Below are 22,888 nucleotides of genomic sequence, written 5' to 3'. Positions count from 1 at the left end.
TATATATATATATATATATATATATATATATATATATATATATATATATATATATATATATATAATGAATGTTATGGCAGTTTCACATATGGAATTCGGTTGAAGAGAGTTAGCATTTTAACTCAATTGTCAGCTATGCTTTTATCTTTCGGTTGTGCGATCTTTTGTTAATACCGCACCAATCATGTAACCTGCCTTTGCTGTCTGTTTCGCGTTAGGCTTAATTACCTTAAAAGTCACAAAAGAGAAAAATGTTCCTGGTCCGGGGATTCCCTTATTCAGGTAATATTCACTAATTTCATGTTATCAGTCTGTGGTGTGCCAGTATCGGTAAGTGGCGATATTATTTGGTCTATTCTACGTTAAAAAAATTTAATTCTGAGATGGATAAGTGGCTGATAAAAAAAAAAATCCCACGAACAATCAGAAGAAGCGGAAACAGACTCAAAAAAAAAAAAAAAAAAAAAAAAAAAAGACAGTATTTCATATTTTACCAGAACAGCCCGCATCGTCTTCGGAACCAAACGGTAAGAGGCAAAAAATGTAATATATGCATTTGATTTTTGCAATATTCGCTGTGTATGTTTTGTATTGAATATAAATACAATAAATATTATAATAATATATCTCTCTATTACGATTTTTTTTCGAGGGGGGCCGTGAAATAGTTTAATTTTTGCAAAGGGGGCTCTGACATCCAGAAGTTTGGGAAGCACTGCCTTAGACGATAGAAATATAAGATCTGGTAATGTTGGAGTCTTGACAAGTAACAGACTTATTTGGAGGAAAATTGTAGATAGGAAGTTAGTAATGATGTAAATTTATCATGTAGTACTATGATATCCTGTACACCCCTTGAGGGTACATGGCAGGAATTTGATGATGAATGTATTTAGATGTGATGGATATTGAGTAAAAATGGATGGAAATAACCTACAATATTGATGGCTATGATCAAAATTGAGCTGCGATTTTAATAATATAAATTCATTATATAAGTATTAACGCACGACACCAATCCTTTTTTAGTATTTTATCACTATAGCCTTTTATATAATACCATTTTTATTTACTGTTTCTTTTGCTACCTTTATGTATTTTCTGGCTTTATATAGAAATGCAGTCTATATAAGAAAGAGGTGCCTAATTTCAGTTTTTCAAGAAAACTATAATTTTAAAGTCTGTCATATTACTGCATATGGAAGTACTTATGTATTAGGCAATAGATCATAACTGTTGGTAATACTTGGAGTAAAACATTCGAAGGACACGAGAGTAGTCGAGTAAGTTTCGAAGGGCATGAAAAAATTCGTAACATCAGTAACACTTTGCAAATTGGTAAACTAGTAAATGATAGTAATTCGTATTAAGTGACACAATGGCCCACTAATAGAGGATGTATCCTTAGGCGAGTATTAATATTATTATTAAGAGAGACCTCCAGGGAGTCAGAGACTCATCGAGGGAGGCCACATGCTACACACACCAGCTATCATACTAATTCTTCGATTCATTCACACTGCTTGCACTCACAACATCCAAAGGCAATCCATTCCAACCAAGCACCACCCTCTGAGAGAAAAATCTAGCTCTCATACCTTTCATTCTCGGCTTCTCGTCCTTTCCCCACCCTCCATAAATTGAAAAAGTCCTTCAATTGAAATCCTGTATGACCCTTTCAGAAATTTGTAAGTCTCAATCATCTCACTCCTCTTTCTCCTGTTTGCTAGTAAACAAATTCTCAGTCTGTCTTCATACTCAGTATTCCACAATCCTGATATCATTTTTAACACTCTTCTTTGTACTTTCTCCAATATATCAGAATCACAACGGAAACCAGACCTGCGCACAATAGTCCAAGTGAGGTCTTATTAAGGCTTTGTAAAAAGGCAAATAACATCCCTATCTTTACATATGAACGTTCGTTTCAGCATTGCAATTATCTTTTGAGTTGTATTTGCAATCTTTGCCACATGATCCCTGAACTTCAACTTCTTATCTACTAACACTCCAAGATCCCTAGCCTCAGCAATTTCTTTTAGCATAATCCGACCAATATAATACGGCATTGGATATCAAATCACGCCGAAGTGAATGACTTTACATTTACTAACACCCATTTTCCCATGCCCACAATTCCATCCTATTCAAAGCATTCTGCAAAGACTGCATATCAGCAGCATTCCTGATTACCCTACCTATCTTTGCATCATCAGCAAATAACTGTATGTCGCTTGTCAAATCCTTCCCAATGCCATTAATTGTGGTGTATCCTTGTGGTACACCACTTGTTACCTAAATATTGCAGCCTCAGATCCCCCCCCCGTATGCCACTTTTTGATATCTGTCAGTCAGCCATCCTCTTATCCATGCTAATGTTGTATAACCCAAACCTATTTTCTCCAATTTATGCAACATGCTTCTTCCATGCTGTATTCTGTCAAAAGCCTTCGCAAAATCCAAAGGTATCATGGTATATCCATTCCCCTTGTCTAGTTCAATGGTAACATTGTTATAGAATATGAGCAAGTTGACTTCCCTTAGTAAACCCATCTTGTTCATTGAAAAGTAGAGAGTCACTGTCAACCCATTTTTGAATGCGGTTGACAGTGAATTTTTTTAAAAAAATTTTAATTAAAAAAAAATATATTTTTTAAAATTTTCACCAACAATCCTGAGATACTAATTGGTCGATAGTTGGATGCATCGGTCTTTGCACCACCCTTGTGCAATGGAATTACCACACAGTTTCTTTTCGTACTCAGACTTTTGCTTTCCGTACAACAGTTGTGGCTATTCTAGCCTGCTGCTTATAACGTTCAAAAGGTACGTCATCCTTATGCAAACGGTATTCCTTCCACATCGTCCTTTTCTTACGAATCTCTTGCTTAATAAGATTACACATCTATTTGACTCCTACTCTATTTATTCTTCAAACTCTCTGAACACATTCTGATGTCGCGTCAATTAAGTATTGTTTAAATGCTTCCCATGCACTGTCAATATTCTTTCCATCCAGCAACCGATCCCATTCCATTGAACTCAGTTGGTCAAAATTTCAGGCTTAGTAGTTCAGCATGTAATCTTTACTGAATGGAACATTCATAAACTTAGTCACTTCCCAAGTGAGTACCATATGATCACTGTCACCAACTGGAGGCAGAACAATTACGTCTTTAACTGAAACTATAATCAAATCTAACACTCTTTAACCTTGAGTTCCTTCTGTCACATGCTGCTTGAGGAAGTTGTCTCGCAACAGCTCAATAAATGCATTTTCATTCTTCTCATGGGATTCTACTGCTACCCAATCAATATTTGGATAATTAAAGTCTCCCATTATGATTACTCTGTTCGCGCTCATCTTTTCTAATGCATTTCTTCATCACTAACAACCGACCCACCAGGTCTGTAACAACACCCCACTATGCAATTTATCTTGTTAGATTCCACCTCACACCAGATGGCTTCAAACTCACTGCCACATGAAATGTTGTTCGTAGTATTACTACATTCATAGGTCTCAACTCTAACTGGATTTAAGTCATCCGATATCATTAGCAGAACGCCCCTTCGTCTCCATCCTTCCTAAAAATACTGTACCCTTGACACACGATACCAGTTAATAGGTCTGATTATGATAGCCAGGTCTCACTAATACCTACAATCTGAGGTCGCAACATGTTGACTAAGGCGACAAACTCTACCCCTTTGTTTCTGATACTCCTAGCATTCGTGTACAGACATAATAGTCTACCTGCATGTTCTTTTGTATACTCTTGTTTGCAGTCTGCCTGACACATTTGGACAACTTTCAGATCTCTATTCTTTTCTAATGCCTTACACGTGTACTGCAGATAACTTTGCACACATATGATGGGTTCGAACAGGACGAACACAAACCTGAAATCGTTCTCGCCTCGTCAACATTTCCATGACAGGCCCAAGCCCATTCCCGTCATTAACACAGTTATATACCATTGTCGCTCTTACACTCACAATCACACCATTCATCACTATATAATTTAGTTTCCTTGACTCTCCGTGTTAGATCTCATACCAAACTCACACCACAAATCCATTCCTTCTACATAGCCTACGCATCGAAACGTTTGCCATCATAGCCCTTCTTTTTAATTCATTTTTATCATAGCGAATTAAAATACTAACGATTTTCACTGTCTCACTCTCGCCTCTTCCAACAACCCTTTCATGTCCTCTCTGATACCTAAACTTATCGCTAGTTAAGTCGTTCGTGCCTACTACAACTACGATTTTGTTTGCTTTTCTTTTCTGTTGTTGAATTGCTTGCGTTATATTTTTAATTTTCGCTCCAGGAAAATTCTCCAGGAATATTATAGAGTCACCATACCAAATAACTTCTTTCTTTTTACTAACAACGTCACTTACCTGATTTCCGTTATTTCCTGACTTACATGTTTCCTTTCTTTGTTGTTTCTTATTTTTCTGTTCATTTTCTTTTTCTTCCTATGCTCATTTAAACGTCTCTGTTGTCTCGCTGATGACCTGCTTCAACTTCGCTATTTTGGCGGTTAATTCATTCTCGCTAACCTCCTCCATGTGTAAAATAACCTCGTTGGCAGGGCTAACCTTCTTGTTCTCGTCTGAGGTGCTTTGTTTAGCATTACCTTTCTTGCCCTTTTTTGGCGCCATTTTAAACGTATACTAAACATTGAAATATCGTAATAAAATATATGATAAAATACTAAATACACTAAAATCTACACTAGTATACTACAAAACATTAATTTTCTAAGGGAGCACTAAATTCGCCGACCAACCATTATGTATCCTCGAACCCAATTTCAGTTTCGGATAAAAAAATATGTTTCTCAGAGAGCATATGAGAATAGGTTAATTAACGCTAAAATGTACTCTGATATTGGCAAACACTTGTCAAAATTACTAATGAAAAGTATACTTTTTTGTTAAAATTCTCCATTCTAAAATAATTAAGATATATATATATATATATATATGTGTGTATGTTTCAGACTGACCTAAGGGCTGTAATTTAGAGAGTGAAGATTCCATGCACTTGAGAATATAAATTTTCTAATCAACATTTGTACCATTTTTTATGGTAAGGATGGCATTAGTAGAACTTTGCCCAGCATATTCCTTTATGCTTCCTTGTTGTCCTTATATACATCTTTAAATGAACGCATACTGAAGCAATTCCTGGCACAGGCGACTTAATCTTCAACTAAAAACTTTTCTTTATATGATTTAAAATATGAAGATTTATTTTACCTTATAGCATACTCTCGCGCGCATGCACAAAGTTAAATTCAGGTATAGAGTAATGAAAACAGAGTTGAAGAATATATTAAGGATAAGAAACGCATATCTTCTGAACATAGGCTTTTGACCAAAGTCAAAAGTGCGTTGGTTAATGTATGAATCCACTAACTCACGTACTGAATCCGATGTAATTCAATATTCATGAAAATAGGGAATATAAGTAAATAATCTCATGAATAATCAGATATGATATTCTGCAGAACCAAAACTTTCACATGACTGGTTATTTACAAATAATTCTTCGTTTGCCAAATCAAGAAAAATGCATGGCTATCACTATCATTAATAGTGATAGCCATGCATTTCATATGGACAAAATTAAATTTAAAAAAAAAACGGTTCCAAAGAGATTATTTCAATTCTTTTCAGGTGGACACTAGCAAAAGGAACTCTTAAATGCTAAGAAACTATAATTTATAAGTATCTAGCAAAACAAAAAACCATACTAATTAGTGTTTAGTATAATTATTTAACGAAATTATTACTTTAGTAAGCTTAATAACTTTCTGTATATACTTGCGCTAAGGCCGCATTGTTTCCTTCTTCAAAACAAGACTGAATGTATCTAACTGTGAATACTTTTCGTAAAGAGTTAATCCTGAATTTATGTTTTGCTTTAGCATGCATCACTTTCGGTACTCATAAACCTTTCCTTGTATAAAAAGTGTATCCTCTTCACCGCAAGGAAAAGAGTTTTTTTAATATCTTTTTTGCCTTTTGAAGGCACCAGAGACATCCAGGTTCTACTCTGAAAATTCGTTTCTGCCCCCTACAGAACGGATAAATTGTAAAGTTTCTACTGCATTATTAAACTATACCCAGAAAGTTAACAGGTACGTCCTCTTAACACATGGTTTTGAGAAAAGAGAAGGGAGAGGTTAAGGTCCTGTAATTGCATTTTAAATGTTGTTTTTAGGTACATTTGATGGCACAAGGATCTATATTTCGATTTGAATATTTTATAAAGCAGATGAAGAAATTACTTTCGTGCCTGAAATAAGTCGCAGGTTATCGGTATCGAAAATCTGAGGAAATGACAAACAACCTGTAAAATGAATGGTTATGCGTCATTGAGGTAACTGCTGCTGTTCCCTCCCCCGCTAGTGCTGCTCACTTGCAACTCTCTTCTATGGGATAGACTAATGTTTACTCTTTCGGTGTTAAGTTCACTTAACACAATCATCCGTTGTTAATAATTTACGGTTTGGCGTCCGGGACTAATGTAATCACGTTAAATATTGAATGTAAGTGATTAAACATTTACTTACTGATAGACGCTTGTCATGTCACGAACCACAGAAACAGCGGATTGAAATTACACCTATTTATGCACGCATATGTAAATCGGCGACTCTTGTGGGGGAGTTTGTCGGTTACCTCGTTTGTCAGCGTAATTATTTTTGTGAGCTTATTATCTTTCTTCACACGGAACTCTTTCGGTGTTATGGACAAATATATCCGGTGCACACTGCGCGCAAAAGCGAGTTCAGCATTGCTCTCGTGGTTTGGAAATGTTTTGTGTCAGCAGCTTCGGAGACTGGAATTTATTAAAAATTAAATATACTGTTGAAAATCGATAATTCAAAAGTTTGCCTAAACATCCTTCTATTATATATATATATAATATAGGCATGCAGTTTTTTCTTGTTTCAAGGAATTAGCTCAAAGTGTGTTATATCAGATAATCACGAGAATTACATTTACGCAATTAATAAATATGAAATTTAAAAAAATTCTAAAATTGTAATCACCTGCATGCAGCGCCGGCGCCTAGTGGTTTTCTTGTGTGTGCGATTAATGTTCGGCGCCTTTCCAAAAAAAGTTTTTTTTGAATAAAGTGTGAATAAAACGTACAGGAAATGAAAAACAAATGAAAGGCCGCTTTACAGTATAATGTTACCTACGGATTAGTCCTGCTTATACATTTTTTTTTTTTTTTACACGGAACTCAACAATTAATCATAAGTTGATTTATGATACATCAAAAAATAAAGAACTATTTTAGGTATATTTTCGTTAATTTTAATCAAAAATTACAGTCATATAATCGAATCCAGGATACAATTTCAGAATTTATTTGTTCGTTTCCGGGAAGATCTGAAGGGGCCCGAACGGAAGACGACGTACATTCATAATTATATGTACCATTCGTTGTTCGTTTAAACGCTTATCTCATATTTTTTTGACATCTTTTAGGCGCCTTTTCTTCTGCGGCGCCTGTGTATTGCACACTTCGCACACGCCACCAGCCGGGCCAGCCTGCATGTTACGTTTATTACATTTGCAATTCATTAGAAATTTTATAAATAAATTCCCTTTCATAATTCTCATAAAATGCTACTTTATTATTACTAAATCTATTGGATTTAACTAATGATATTTTTTCACAGATATCCCTGTATTAATTCCTTATTAATCTTTTAGCTAATTTATCAGAACTGAAATCCTCGAAGACGAATTCATCCATCCCTGCATCTAGAAAGAAGGATCCTTGAGATACAGTGGGTATCCGCCTTCAGTAATAGCTAATTCATTACTTAATTTAGGCACTATATTTTAATATTTTAGTATGCACATCTACTGCAAGTTCACTTATGACAAATATAACTTTCTGAAATGATATTGCTATGGTATTGAACAGATGGTGCTTGCGCTTTTCAGGTCTCCGCCTAGTCTCTAATGAGAACCATCAGTCCAAAACTAAGCAAATGCGAATATGCTACTTCATGGGCAGAGCTCGTGTCTTTTGAGTAGTAGCCAAGGTTTCTGAGATGTCGAAAGGTTATATTTTCATGTGCTCTCTCTCTCTCTCTCTCTCTGTCTCTGTCTGTCTCTCTCTCTCTCTCTATGATAAATTTTGAAACTTCTTAATTTCGGTCCTATTTGGCTTATATTAAAAAAGTATTAGCGACATTTCCTTATCTAAGTGCGATAGACCCATATTTAATTCTAATTTTAATAATAACATAAAAAGTTAAATTATTTAAATAAAAAAGTCAAATTCAACATGTAAAAACAACCACGTTTTCCTCTTTTCCCCTTTCAATTGTACAGAGTTTGTACTGAAATCGTTAAACCTTTTCAATACACCATTGATGCTTTTGTTACAAACATATCTGTATCATCATGGAAACAAAAGAAAATCTTTCTAATACATAAATAGGCAAAAGAAAAAGTGGATCAAACTTTAGATCAAAATTTAGTGCATTCTGTAGATGATTTCAAGTTCTTAGTGTATGTTTTCAAAAAATATATAATGTGTGCACTCAATGTATATACAAATATACAATGAATGCACACATCATAGTGGGAGTTTGTTACTTAATCCCAACTACATATTTGTCGCTAATAGGCGGTATAAAATTTCACTCGTTTAAACTGGAGGCCAGCCGGGGAAGGATTCTCATTCGTTCAATAAGAAAAAAAAAAAAAAACTGTAATGTATGCATAATGTATGCGGACGTCATTGCATGCATGCGGATAAACCGAATCCTTCTGTTTGACTAGAAAACATATTTATACCATGTGAATCTTAGAATTTAATTTTAAGAATGCATTGATGGTATTGCAATATGACAATGTCTAGTGTAACGTGTATATATATGTGTGTGTGTGTGTGTGTGTGTGTAATTTTTATTGATTTTAAATATTATTATTTATTTACTTTTTGAAAACTCAGAAACTCTGCTCTATAGTTCAAACGTAGAACTTTTTCAAAGATCTTCAGGCCTCCACTAAATACGATGCATTAATTTAATTTAATCATAAATAGATTTTCTGTCCACTTGGGAATGTTCACATAACGACATTTATACCACTGCGAATATCATAGTATTGCAAATAATCAAGTAGATTACACATTTTCTCATACAATTCTGAACTATTAATATGTGTTACATAAGAATCCTTTTTGAATATTTAATACACATGCATGAGATGTTCAAAATGGTTCATGTTACACATGTTAATATGCATGTCATAGGTGGGTCGCACGTGAAATAGATGCAAGTGAAATCATGGCTACACCCTCGTTTCACTCCTGGTGTAGCCATGATTTATATTTACAAGGTATTGGGGCAAGAGCTTCTCCGATTTAAGACTGTGCTAGACGTAACTATTTTTACAGTAATGTCAGCCACGAAAGATTTAAAACCTGCGTTAAAATAGTGCTGGAAGATTATTGATGAAGCAAACTGATATTTCTGAATTTCTGCATTTTGCATCTTGTTGGAAATGTAGGAAAAGTAGTATTTCCAACAACATGCAAGATATATGCATTTTCCATATCCGATAAATCCGACACACGAGTGATGCAGAACCTACCGGAGTATGCCGATAGTAGACATTGAAGTTAAGAGTAGAAAAGGAACCCAATACTTTTATTATTATCATCATCATTACTCTGAAATGCTGGAATTTGTTATTCTCGCAAAACGCTAGGAGGAACGTATTTCAGTAGAAAATATAAATGAGGAGAAGGAGAAATTAGTTCTCGCAGGATATGCTAACCAAGAGCTGTTTGCTTTTCAAAACCATAGAGGAATGAAGGAATCAAGTTCAATAAAAGAGAACCAATGGAAGTGCTTATAAAAAGGGCATAAGACAAAAATGACAGCTTAGTGAACTTGAAAGAGAGTCATGAATTAACATGGCTGCTCACTACTTGGAGATTTTTAAAGAAGTTTTAGGTACCCCGCCACAAATGTAAATATATTTTCTAAGGTTGTAGGCATTTGCCATTTGCATGCGATTAGTAGTTAGGCATATAGGAAGACTTTGAGCAGAACAAGAAACACCTTGTTTATTATTATTATTATTATTATTATTATTTTGTATTACGAATAATACAAAATGAATAGTTGTGGTTATCACGTGCTTGCGCAAAGAAAGACTGCAAGTGTCAGTCCAAAAAGAGAAATCTAGCTTTAATAAAAATCTGGATATTATCAGAAGTAAAGGGAAGTGAACTATGATCTCGCTGAAGAATGAGAAGCAGTTCAGTATTTACGACATCCGAAGAAAATTGCAGGGCATTCTCATCAGCAAAACTATCGATAGGATTCGAAATGAAAGGTGAACTTTTATGTAGGAGGGGGAGGAAACTGCTGTTCCCTAAGAAATTCTCTATTAATAAGGAAATATGAAGATAGGCAATCTTTCTCAATGGTCCCTAATAAAATATCGAAACAGAAACTGACCATTTAATCAGTAAAAGCGAACGAATCGACACTGACTGTAGCTAGTAAATTGGTGGCCCTTCAGATTAAGTTCTTCTCATATCAGAAAGGTTGAAATGAGCGCATTTGCGCTGATAGTTGAATGCATTTATCTTTTTTCTTTCTCTTTTTCTCTCTTTGGAAAAGTGCTGAATAAGGGTGTGCTTTACATGCTGTAAGGCATGAAGGATGTGGGGATAAATATGAAAGAATAGAATCAATTTAGGACGGGCACGCAAGAGCGCGCGCGCACGCACACACACACACACACACACACACACACACACACACACACACACACACACACACACACACACACACACACACACAGTATTATAAATAATGAGAGGGAATATGGGTGGTATTTACTCATCTTCCCCCCCCCCTCTCTCTCTTTCTCTCTCCAGAGCTGAAATTCCCTCTCTCAAGAAATGCATTGGGAATGGTTAGAAAATTACTTCCACGGAAAATTAAGTTGCCAGGCCGATAGAACATGTATTTTTAAAGTTTATTCTCCAAATGGTGGTCTGTTTCGTGGGAGGGGAAAAAAAGGCATGCAGTGTTTAAAATAAATACTATAAATAAGGAATTCAGCAAATTAGGTATTTGTATATATATATATATATATATATATATATATATATATATATATATATATATCCAACTCTTCAGCAATGGGAAAGTGGGGAAGATGCAGGCTGATTATCCTATACATATATAATACGAAAACCTTGCTGTAGAGATCAAACATGGAGACTTTTCAAGCTACCTCAGGTTCTGCGATTTGCAATGGCATTTATTCCATCTTGCTGCATTCAATTCAAATAGATGAAAATTTTGCTCATGTATAGAGCAGTGAAAAAAAGTGCATCATTGCACTTTTGTTTTAATGCGTCTAATCCACAACTCCCTACTTAAACAGCCTATTCAACTACACAACATCCCTACTTAAACATCCTATTCAACTACACAACATCCCTACTTATATTTTGACTATATTTCCACAACTAGTAGGTTGGATGGCATATATGCTGTTTACTCGAATAGAGTCGATGCCTTTAGCTCCCTTATGATAATCCTTCTTAAGGGGGGGGGGGGAAAGAAAACACTTATTTTGGAGTATTGCTTTTTTGGAAAACAGAGATATCCCAATATATATCCCAAGAGAGAAATTCAATAATTTCTGTTATCAGTTAATGATATATCGGCAGATAATAGCAAAAAAAAAAAAAAAAAATCGCCTTAAGAATACCACAGTGGGCTTCCCATCAGATAATAGCAAATAAATAAATAAATAAAATAAATTTAAACAAAGCCAGAATCCCACCTTGAGATTCCATCTAAGGAAAAACGCTTTACCGAGACTGCCCGAATTTTGAAAAGTCCTCATCCCAATCACAATCTCTTTTCACGGCTTAACTAATCGCGTGGATTAAACCGATATTTCCTATACTTTTTTCCGGCCCATGTGTGAATGAAAAAAAAAAAATTGTGCTCAAGTTTCCACTCTTTAACTCAGAGAGAGAGAGAGTGTGTGTGTGTGTGTGTGTGTGTGTGTGTGTGTGTGTGTGTGTGTGTGTGTGTGTGTGTGTGTGTGTGTGTGTGTGTGTGTGTGTGTGTGTGTGTGTGTGTGCGTGCACGCACGCGCGCGAGCGGCAGTCTGCCCTCACAATAACGAAAGTCACAAGCCACACACTCGTAATTTAATACGCTTAAAATTGGTGACAACATCCTTGTTAAAAAGATCTCTCTTGTACTTATTATGACCTTTTTCTTAACCACTAGTATTAATAAATTAAAGACTTAATTCTGTATGTTAGTCAAGTAAATAATAATTTAATATCCGACGTTTCACTGACTAGTATCTGTCAGCAATTTCAAAGGATACACTGGGAAACTATTTCCTAGTTTTTGTTACTTTCTATTGCTCACCAGTGTATCCTTTGAAAATGCTGACAGATACTAGTCAGTGAAACGTCGGATATTAAATTATTATTTACTTGACTAACATGCAGAATTAAGTCTTTAATTTATCTCTCTTGTACGTTGCATGATAAATATTTCTCTAAGAGAAACCTAAATGCTTACTCCTTCCGCTGCTAAAACACCGAATATATCTGTCTGCAGTTATATAAACATGCTCAATTAGGTTTTAACTGGAGTCCACAAGTAAAACATGTTCAATCGTGAAATTGCCATGTTTCACCCATTCTTACATCGAGGCCACTTCATAAATTATTTCTCAGTGGTTCATTCTACAGCATTTAATATGGTATGTCAGGCTTTTCCAGTAATATGATCACGCACTATGGCCGAAGTGAAAATGATATGCAATATTCTGAAATATCTGCAACACACATTAATTTTCTTTTTTTCACCAGTTTGAGATGCCGAGAGTTAACTCATGGAATATGCGATTATTAAACGGATACATTGATTACAGCTACCCAAACGTTAGAAATCTAAGCGCTAACTTAGGTTCAAATGAAGAATAAAAAAATAAAAATATAAGTGGTAATTGTTTTATACTCCACCTATAACAATTATTGTATTATTTTTGGATTTTATATATTTACACAAAATCTATCTATCTATCTACCTATATTAATAGGAAAGGCTCGCTACACCTGAGGGAATCCGTATTCCTTCTAGAAACTGTGAGGAGCTCACCTTTCATCTTGTATCATCTAAAGCCTCACTTCTAATTCTTCCTTCCAACTACTCGTACAAGAAAATATACCACTTCCTCATGTCAGTGCCTCCAACTTCGCCCTTCATGTATTCCTTATCCTTCTCATCTACAAAGATGCACATGCCACCTAGTGTTCAGAATGATCTTCCATATAAATCGAAGTGTGCCAAACCAGATTCCGATATACATCAGAGGCTACCTTGTCAAATCCTACTAAGCTCTACAAATTTCAACTTAGAGAATCGGATCTGTGTCTCTACTGCGAAGTTTCAGGCACCTTGGAACACACACACATATCTAACCTCTCCTGAAAACAAAGCGATGATCATCTATGTTCTGAATGCTGCCTCTAGCATCTGTAACTACACACACACACAGCGAAGAAGACTATTGGAATGTAGTCCATACAGAAGAGACTGAGCTAAGGCCGTCATCTACAACTTCTACCTTAAGTACACAAGAAATAACCAGCACCCATCCATCAGCGAATCGGCACAAACTCTCATGTGTAGCCTACGTCGGAAACTACAAAGCAGGCTTTCATTGGAAAATGATTATTACAAAGAAACAAAAACACAAGAAATTCATAGAAGAGTGGAATCCAATTAATACCATTTTCTGGATTGTCGACGACGATACACTTCAACTGAAACTAAAAGTGATACTGTAATGTTGACTCTTACTAAAAAGACAAATCCTCTCTATCACTCATGTATCTTTTACATCCTTTCTATTGTATATCCAAAAGGAAAATCATTTTTTTTCCTATGTAATATATATTCTTATAATATGTAAATAGTATTTTTGTTTCCTATTTTCCAATGTATATTTTATCAAGTTAAATTTTAAATAAATACCTATATATATATCCTCAATCTGGGTAATCTTAATACTAACTTTAGCTATAACCTATCTGATTGTCACTAAGATCAGCTATCCAACTTTAGTATACACGAGATCATGCCATCACTATATATATATATATATATATATATATATATATATATATATATACAGACACACACACACACATTTGTATCTCTTGGCTTCGGTAGTTATTAAATTTCTTTAATTATATATATGATGTGAATCTCACCCAAGAAAGATTGTAATCATTATTGTTTTCATTAACGTGATTGGCTAAGATGAGAAGATCCTGTTTTCCTATTCGAGAGACAGAAAGAGACGCACCTTTTTTCAAGCCATTTCAGGCCGCCGCCTGTGATAGGAAAGGTGGTTGCGTTACATCGAGCGACGAAAATCGTTTACCATCAAAGGCACTCATAAACATCTACAGTGAGATTCGAACCCACAGCCTGTTGGATGGAAGGCGAGTACGCTATCCACTCGGCTAACCCGGAGTGAATGGATAGTGGCATTGTGTAAAACAGCGCATAAGACTTCAGAAGATAATAAACTTTCTTGATCATCTGAAGAAATGAATCACGTTTGTTCTCCAAAATCGTAGTACTGTATAGCACTGCGCTGTAAGCCATGGTGAGAAATTCGATCTCTCAGACCAAAAACGGGAAAAAGTGTTTTCAGGCGAGGTGTAAACACATCTCTACATTAAAATGCCCACCTTCAGTCACCCGCCCTCTACTCTTCCCTTCCCTCCCCTCCTTCTCTCGACAATTCTTTATCTAGTCTTCCTTACTCTAAAAATCCTTTTGCATCATAATCTAGCGAGAACAAGAGAAGCACGTTCCTCTCTCAACGAACCGTACATTTAAAACAAAAGCGAAAGCTTCCGAGCTAAGCCCACTACAACCATATATTATGACAACGCTTTAATTACTATGCTAAGGCGTTTGCCTCGGATCCTAGCAGTGAACCCAGAGAGTACCGTACCTCAATTTAGCGCCCGTTCGTTGCGTTAATTAATCTCCTCTTCTATGCTAATAACGAGGCCTTTGAAACGTTAGAGGCAGGCACAGAGTTCGCCGTAACAAACTTCGCCAGCGGCGGATCCACCATTCTCCGCTCACGTCAAAACCAGTGTCGACAAGCAAGTGTCGGGGAAAGCGACGACCGACATCCTCCCCGGCTGGCACTGGTCCCAGGACTCAGAGGGTATGTCGTAGTCATCTCTAAGGTTTGCGCCTCTGATGTTTCCTCGCAATCAGAACAAATAAAAGCACGGCGTAGAAAATGGCGACAAAAATCGTTCTGTCGGAATGAGCCGATGCGGGAACGCAAAGGGCCGTCATGTGGAAAACTACAGTGCTGATTTAATTACTGGAAGCTCGAGCCTGGGCCGCGACACGTCACTTCACGCACAGAGTGATTCCCACAACGCCACCTTGATGCTGCTCTCCCCGTTTAAGCTACAAGCTAATTATTAGCCTCTGAAAAGTTTATGAGCTCTCTCTGGAAGCGTATCCACAAAAAGATGAACTGGCGCTAATAAGCGAGGCTCTTGTAGCCATCTCGCTCTTTCTCAACCACCCCTCTTACTCTCTGTCGTTCCCCCCTAGCACCTAGATCCCGACACGATCATTGGGTCTGAAAGAAAGCGGGATACAAGTTTCAAGATTAAGTTGCTTAATGGTTTAATGACACCTTCTCTCTGCTGTCTGTCTTGGCGATTTTTCGGGCTGTTAGCTGCCTATTATCTGTCATTAGTTTTGGTTGGTATTCCAGACTTTCTTTCAAGCATGTCATAGCAAGCAGTAGCTAAAAGTGATCGCTCCTACTTCGACATTAGCGAGGAAAAAGAAAAGCATCTCTCGCATCATTCCTGTTTCATCAACGAACCATTTAACTTGCTAGCATATTAAATGAAATTGATATGTCAATTTCGATTTACTCTTGAGGTGTCCCTTCGCTGCGCGAAGACGGCTGTTTTTAATCTCCTGTAAAGTTAGCTAGATGACTTCTTGGATTCCATATGTTTGATGTTTTCAATAATGAACAAGCTTAACATTATCGTTTGCTATTCTTAGTTCTAATTTAAGTCATCGGCGTTTTGGACTAACTTTTAGCAATTCATCTTTTCAATTTGTACTGATTAAAGAAAAATTAGGGACCATCTAAATATTTAAATTAGAAATTCACTTCATTCACTTGTAAACCATGCATCATTAACTTCCTCATCCTTCGTAGCAGCACACATCGGGAAAGGAGGCATTCAGAACTTTGTTTAATTCCTTCTTTACTTCTTTTTTCTTCTTCTTCTTCTGAGTGACAGTAAGAAGAATTCATCGGAATGTATTCTAGAATTCACGTAAAAAGAATAAAATTAAAAATATCTATATAAATAAAAGTAAATTCGAAACCAGAAATATTAATTCTCTTATTATTAAATTGATATGCATTTCTTAGCTATTAATCTGCTTTATTTTGATACAATTGGGAGCTTTAAGATTCAATAACATCTTTAAAATACATCTTACGCGATAATGTAAAATGGGAAGTTTTAGGACAGTTCAGCTATCTTATATATGTTTCTTGACAGTCAGAATAATCATTGGTAATCATACCTTGTCAGAGAGAATGATATCAATTTCACATTACTGAGGAATGTATTCAGCCGAGCTAATCTAAGGTAGTAGGGTCCCTTAAACATAATGGAAGAGCAAAGGTTAGCAAATCAAGTGTTCGGTGCCAAGATGGCAGGAGAAAGACTCACAGAAGATCAAGATTAGTGTGATTGCTGCAGCCAGAAGTCTGAAATATATAAGATCTTACAATACTGCAGTCCTGACAGATACCATGTTAATTTGGGGGGAAATTGTTGATAGGAAGTTATTAACGATGTAAACTTTTCACGTAGTACTACGTATCATGCTATGCGTACACATATTTAAGATATCTATCAGTCATGGATAATGATGATGCATATTATCTAGAATGAAGTCAGATTATCTGATTGTTCAGAGAAAAATAACCAGCTATTGACATTTCTCAAGAAACACAAGAAACTTTTTTTTCGAGTTTGCACCTGAACTTGCAAAATCAAACATCTGAATTTTAAATACGCACCCACACGCATTTTTTTTTTTTTTCCAGATCTCAAAATAAGTAGAGTGATGATGTTACATCGGGCAATGAAATCATCCACCACATAACACATTCAAAACATTCACGCGACAGTGGGAGTCGATTTGGCCTGCAGTTCGGTGATCAGAGACACTCTATCTTAAAAGAACTTTCGAGTTCTTTTTAAGACCATAACGTTACTGTTCTCCTGCCCAAGTCCAATCCAATCAAGAGCAAAGGTTGACGAGCCGCAACGATCTCTTTAAATCAGATATTATGATTCATCTCATATTCCAGTATTTTAGAAAAAATCTGTCTCCTAGCGCGATCACGATATAGCAGGACTGTGTAGAGTGGTTAATGTACCCGCTACCTCCGACCAACAGGCGGAAGCTAAGAATCTTGCCGTGGGTTGACGTTTATGATTGCCTTTACGTGGGAGATGAATTTCATTGCCCGGTGTGAGACCACCACCCCGACTTATTGGAGGACTGCTAGCAGCTTGAAAATTTCCCATGAGTGGTGTCTGAACAATTTAAATAATAATAATAATGGAAAGAAAAAAATGCATATCCTCCTCATGGTACTAATGGCTTACAACCTATTGTGAGTGGAAGTCGCATAACAAATATTAACTTTTTAACAAGAAATTTAGTAATCAGGTTAGTTAATGTTATCTTCAGTGTATGTGATTGTGCGTGCGTTGCGTGCGTGTGTGTGTGTGTGTGTGTTTTCTGATTTGCTTTGATTTTTTCAGGAAGAAGAATTATATTATACACCGGATATGTTTAGTTTTCACAAATTATAATACACTTTTAAAACACATATTTGGCCATAAGTATAAACCACTCTTCTGGATACAGTTTTCAATAAATATGAACAGCAACCAGAGGAGCAGTAAACGAACAAAGGTGCGTTGGCATATTCCGATCAAAATGGCATTTCTGGTCTCACCCACCAGCGATGACCGAACTTTTCCCAAATTCTACTTTGAGGTTCAGATCGAGTCCCTGTGTTAATCATCGTAACTTATGAAGTTCCATTTCAAACTTATATTGTATCAGCGCTCGCAGCATGAGACGATACATTATCATGTTGACCATACACTGGATTACTTTCATTCAGCCTTCACAGCGGAGGCAACGACTTCAATAGTCAAAATAACAGAATTTGGTAATCGGAATATCCTCATGTTTTCCATTAAACGTCTTTGCATTCTCTGAAATTCGGAGTGTGGTGTGTAGTATTACGCCATCGCATTGTTGGACCCATTTTCCTTGAGACGACATTGAACAGCGCACTGTACCAAGATATCGCCCAGTTCGTGGCTCTCCTTGAGACTGAAGAACACGATTGCTGTGTTCAGCAGGACGGTGCCACTTGCCATACATCAAATGAATCAATGCAGTTTTTGAAAACGTATTTTGGTGACAGACTGATTTTTAAAGGACTTTAAATTTAACCCCAAGCTCGTTAGATTTGTCACGTTCAGATTTCTTCTTATGTGGTTATTTGAAAGGTAAGATGTATAAAAATAATCCTCACACATTTGATGAACCGAAGACGAACATCACTGAAGCAATCAGAGCAGTCGGTAAGTCCATACTTAGAAGAGTTGCCTCCGATTTGGTAAAAAGATCACGTGCCTGCGTTCAAGAACGAGGCAGCCATTTTGAACATTAGTAATGTTATTTATTGTTGTCCATATTGTTATTCAAATGCAAATGTTTGAACATCCGCATTTGAACATCAGTAATGTTATTTATTGTTGTCGTTTGATTCGGTTATAAGTTTTGTTTGTAGCAATTTAGTTTGTCACTAATATTAAAAAATTCAAGTTTATTTAATGATATGAGCGACTTTTGAATCTCCCTGTATAGTAAAATATTCTGTATCATTTATATTATTTATTATAAATACTCCTTTTATGAAACGTCAAAGTCCTTATAAATACGATTATTCGTTTTCTTATTTCTTGTCATAGAATTGTATGCTGTAACTTGCAATTATTTTAAATGCACCCTTTTTATATCCATCAGCTATCTTCGAAAAGAACTTGCTGGCTCCTTAGGCAACAGTCGTATTACTCGAGTCGGATTATTCCGACTTGATTGGCTAGAAACAGTGCAAAGCAACCACTTACATCATGATGTGATGGTTTTTCAAGACCTCCCCCCCCCCTCGCCAAACAAAGTTTTGTTTTGTGTTTCGAGTGAGCAGCGCAGTGTTAAGTTATTAATATGTACGAGTGTTTTATCCTTTTTCTCTCTTCAACGTGATAGTTGGTGACTTACTTTATTTGGGAATAGTGATTACAGAACAAAGTGATTTCTTGTTACCTTCCTTGTCCAACAATAAGAATTTATGTTTAAGAATTTAGTTTGCCGGATGAAAAACCCGACTTTTTTGGGCAAAAAAACTGCCACCTTCGTATGAAAAATCCTGATAAAGGTTCTTTGCATCATACACAACATTTGAACCCAGATCTTTCTAACCGAAAGGCTACAGAGGCTCTTTTTGTATCCTAAGCAGATAAAAGATACACCCCATGATATCCATTTGCGCTAAACACTTCTACGAGACATACAATAGTACAATCCAAGATTCCACATTCAAATTTCCAATAAAATCTGGCGTGTGAAACAGTAAAATGCAAGAGTCTACCATTTGAAGATGTCATTGAGTTTTCTCTCAACTAAAAACCTGGTTAGGTGCTTATCGAATTGTTATAGCTCATTTATAATCTCGACTAGAACAGGAGCTTTATGCGCTTAAAGAATAAATGCGAGTTACGGTTTTAATTATTACCAAACTTCTAAGAACGCGCTGTTGACTTTATTTGCTGTTTTTTTTAATGAGAAAATTCTTATATTTTGCTGAAATACGGAATTAGCATAAGTTCCTCATAGATTTGATATTATGAAAAGTTGGCCGACTACTTTCTGTAATATTTCAAATAGCTCATTCAATATAAAAAATGTTATTTGAGAATATGTATGAGACAGAGGAGCATAGCCAAAAGCCGTACAAACCTAAATCAAAAACGAAGGAGAGTAGACAGCACGGTTCCTAATCTCCGAAGGCAAAACGCCAAAATAAAATACACCACATAAAATATTATAATCTCGCACCAATAACATAATGAAACAAGATCATAAGCACATAACAACTTCTGCTTGGCCAAGGTTGCAATACTACTTGTTAGACAAGTTTTTAGTTAAAGACACGTTACATATAATAGAATCGATGGGATGAAAAGTCTGAAGATCTATAGAAGTAATATCACGGTACGTTCTACTACGGACAGGCGGCCTTGAGCTAGGACAGTTCACTGTGAGTACTTTGTCAGGTACTATTGTCCGCAGTACTCTCCTTAGCAGAGCTAGAGAAGTGATAACCAGGGAAGTGCAAGAAGGAATAAAACCCACTTTCGTGCGCTTACCGAATGTTCGCTGCCAGGAAACGCACTATCTCGCCATCTCACATATAGATCGGTCAGAATGCAGCTTCTGTAAATGTTAGGAATTGAGGGACGCCAGCATACAGGTTTATTCTCGGTTCATGAATGAAAAACATCTGGATGACTTGTAGACTTCAGAAGTTCATTCGACTTCATAAAACATTGCTCTCTGTAAAATGTGCAATTGTATGATCTGTTGACTGGCTAAATTAATGGAAATATTCTCTTTTCTAGTGAAGGCCAGCGCCATGAACTCACTCCTCATCATTCCCCCCCCCTCCATTCGACAATACAATTCCGAATCTCCTGGAGGTGATGATACAGGCTTATTGCTCTTACAGTCTTCTTCATAGTGTTCTGTCGATTTCGTCAATTCTTAAATTACACGACATTAATTTTTGATGTAATATACGCAGCACAAATTTGACACAATATAGGCGAGGTAGGTTGATTGCACTCGAATGTAAACAAAAATCTTCTGGATGAAACGCATTCCACAGTACTAGAGACTACTTGATCTCTTCTGAAAAGGGAGAGAAAAATTTCCATCCTCCTTTATTTCTGTCATTCGTTTACTAGAATTCTTAAATGGCTTGTGTTATTAATATACGTAGTGATGAATATCTCAAGTTGGAGACAAGCACGCACACACTCACACAACACCCACATCCAATACCCACCCACACCCACACACAGAGAGAGAGAGAGAAAATGTGTTGGGAAAGCAGTTGTACCTAGTACAGGTCATCACATCCAATTGCTTTAAACTGTACTGCGATTATCGGTATGGAAATGAAATCCCCTGAGGAGGCAGTAGGCTATTTTATTCGAAAAAACCTTTCTCTGGAAATTTAAGTGGAATTCATCCCTAGGTTCACTTATAAAGCTATGCAAAGAATAGAATATCAAAAAAAATTTAGTTTGAAATATACATATATTAATCAGTCTTGCCTATCATTTGATAACAATTAGTATGTGTGAGCGTAGTGGATAGGCTAAGTGTTAAGTAATTCGCGAATAATCTTTCTCTAGAGACAAAAACATGGAATTTTTTCAAGCCTCTTCAAATAAGAGGTTGTGGTTTCACGCATACAGCTAAAACTGTCTGTCGCCTAAACATTTTCCCAAACATTACGAATCGAGACATTGAATGTATGGATAAAAATAGCATTTTATCAAGAAAATTAGAAAGTCTCGTGTTTTTAAATGATATTGTGAATCATTATATCTGAGATTTATTAAAGGATTAACAGCAGCCATTTTGAGTACATGATAATTTTACCAGAGAACTAAATAAGAAGGCTGGACATAAGAAGGAATAAGAAGGCTGGACAACTCTTCTAATTATCATCATCATACGTATCAAGGATTTAGGCCTAGCATGGCCTGTTCCGGCCTTAGAAGTCATCGTTGAATCGTTTAAGAAGACGTCCTGGTTTTCTTTTTCCTAATGGCTTGTACTTTAAGGCTTGTTTTGGTAATCTTTCTGTTTTCATTCTTTGAACGTGTTCCATCCATCTATGTTTCTATTTTTTAATTTTTTCAATTACTGGTTCTTGGTTTAATTCTTTCATAATATCTTCGTTTCTTTTGTGATTAAATAGGGTATACTTTGCAGTTTTTCTCATAAACTTCATTTCTGCTGTTGTTAATCTTTGTTTGTCTTTTTGTTTTATTGTCCAGATTTCGCTTCCATACATTAAGGCCGGTAGGGCTAATGTATTGTATAATTTTATCCTGGTTTGTTTTTGAACTAGGTTTGGTTTAAATATAGAGTTAATTACTCCTGTTATTTTTAAATATTTTGCAATTTTTATGTTTATATCTTTTTCATTTTCATAAGTGATCATACATCCTAGGTAGTTAAATGAATTCACCTGTTCTGAGATCTTGTTATCTAATACTATTTTAGTTCTTGCTGGATCTTGTCCTTTAAAGGCCATAGTTTTTGATTTTTCCGTTGATATTATCATACCATAATCTTTGGATATCTCATTTAGATTTAAAATAGCTTTCTGTAAGTTATCTTCAGAATTTGTAATTATTATTTGGTCGTCTGCAAAGAGGAGAGTGTTTAAGTTAACTGTAGGTGAAAGTTTAATTCCTTGATGTAAATTTTTACTCCATTTTATTATTATTTCATTTAAGTAGATATTAAAAAGAGTTGCTGAGAGGGGACATCCCTGTCGGACCCCTTGGTTTATCTCTCTTGTA

This window comes from Typopeltis vanoorti, chromosome 2, assembly GCF_054136105.1.
Source record: "Typopeltis vanoorti isolate ZY-2024b chromosome 2, IOZ_Tvanoo_1.0, whole genome shotgun sequence".
Lineage (NCBI taxonomy): Eukaryota > Metazoa > Arthropoda > Arachnida > Uropygi > Thelyphonidae > Typopeltis > Typopeltis vanoorti.
Note: the sequence above shows the minus strand (reverse complement) of the source record.